The following is a 1,267-nucleotide window of genomic DNA, read 5'->3' as shown; positions in this document are numbered from 1 at the left end:
GCTATCGTTTGTTAACCATGTTGACCACACCGCGCCGAGAGCACCAATGCGGTGGATGACAGCGAACCCCAAGAAGGGAACGACTCTGAGTTGGTGAAGCCACAGTAGTGGATGCTCATGCTGAGGGTAGTACGAGGGCTGACTGGTCGGTTTGGGGTGAGGCTGACATCACCGGAAAATAACAGGAGGTGCGGATGGGTAGAGGGATGGCCTGGCCAGCGGTGGGAGTAGGGTGGGCCGATGAGGCCTGCACGGCAGCACAGCCGGCCACGGAAGGAGGAAGCAGGCAGTCCCGCTGGCGCTGGTTTGTGCGGCTGGAGCAGGAAGATCAGAGATTGAAGAAGCACGACGGCCGTTGGATGGACATCTAATAGTCATTGCTCTCTTGTGTTGTTGGCACAACCTTGCATACACATCAACATTTTTTTAGGAAAGCGTACGCGTCAACCTATAGTAGGCGCACAAGTCAGCCTCAAATATGCGAAAACAGCATACAGCCCATCTGCCATTATTTGTAATAATTTACAGTCCATTTGCTAATTCTTAAGGATTTTTTTGGAGTCCATATTCTTTTTGTTAGCATTACAGCCCATATTGTGGCCACGGTTAAAAAATACTATGAAATTTTGCATATTTTGGTGTGGTCCGAACTGTTTTTAATCTCGAAATTTTGAGTCACATTCAAACTAATTTGAAAAATAATTTATATCAATACAAAATCCAAATAATTGTCCACACATAAAAATCAGTGGAATTTAAAATCTTGAAATGAAAAAAAAATGGAACTAATTGCCAGTTTGCTGTGTTTTAAAAATGTACACAGCCCATGTATCATTACTGATAGACCATTTTGTGCGCAAGCCGAATGAAACTATCCTCGTCTTGAAAGATTTACAGCCTAGCAGGGCCGACAAAAGCAAGTAGGCCTCGGTTGGGTATTCTGCAAAAGAACAAAAAAACCGGGCTAGCTATTTTCAGAAAGAAAGAAAAACCTACTGGGCTGGTCTTGTGGTAAACATAAAAAAAGCTGGCAAGACTGGCCAGAGTGCCCCGCACAGCCCAGTTGACACCCTGCTCCGTCTCAAAAACAAAATGAATTGGGCGAGCAGCTGGGTCCTTGGTGTCAGCCGCTCATTGTGCAATTCTCTCGTTTATTGACTATGTTGACAATGGCATGGGACCCGGATGTCAGAAATCCATTAGAAGGAACCATTTTTTTGGCTTGAAATAAGGAGGCACTTGCTTGCGTATTGCCATGACCCTGGTG

Source organism: Triticum aestivum, chromosome 4B, assembly GCF_018294505.1.
Source record: "Triticum aestivum cultivar Chinese Spring chromosome 4B, IWGSC CS RefSeq v2.1, whole genome shotgun sequence".
NCBI lineage: Eukaryota > Viridiplantae > Streptophyta > Magnoliopsida > Poales > Poaceae > Triticum > Triticum aestivum.
This window is presented reverse-complemented; position numbering follows the sequence as displayed.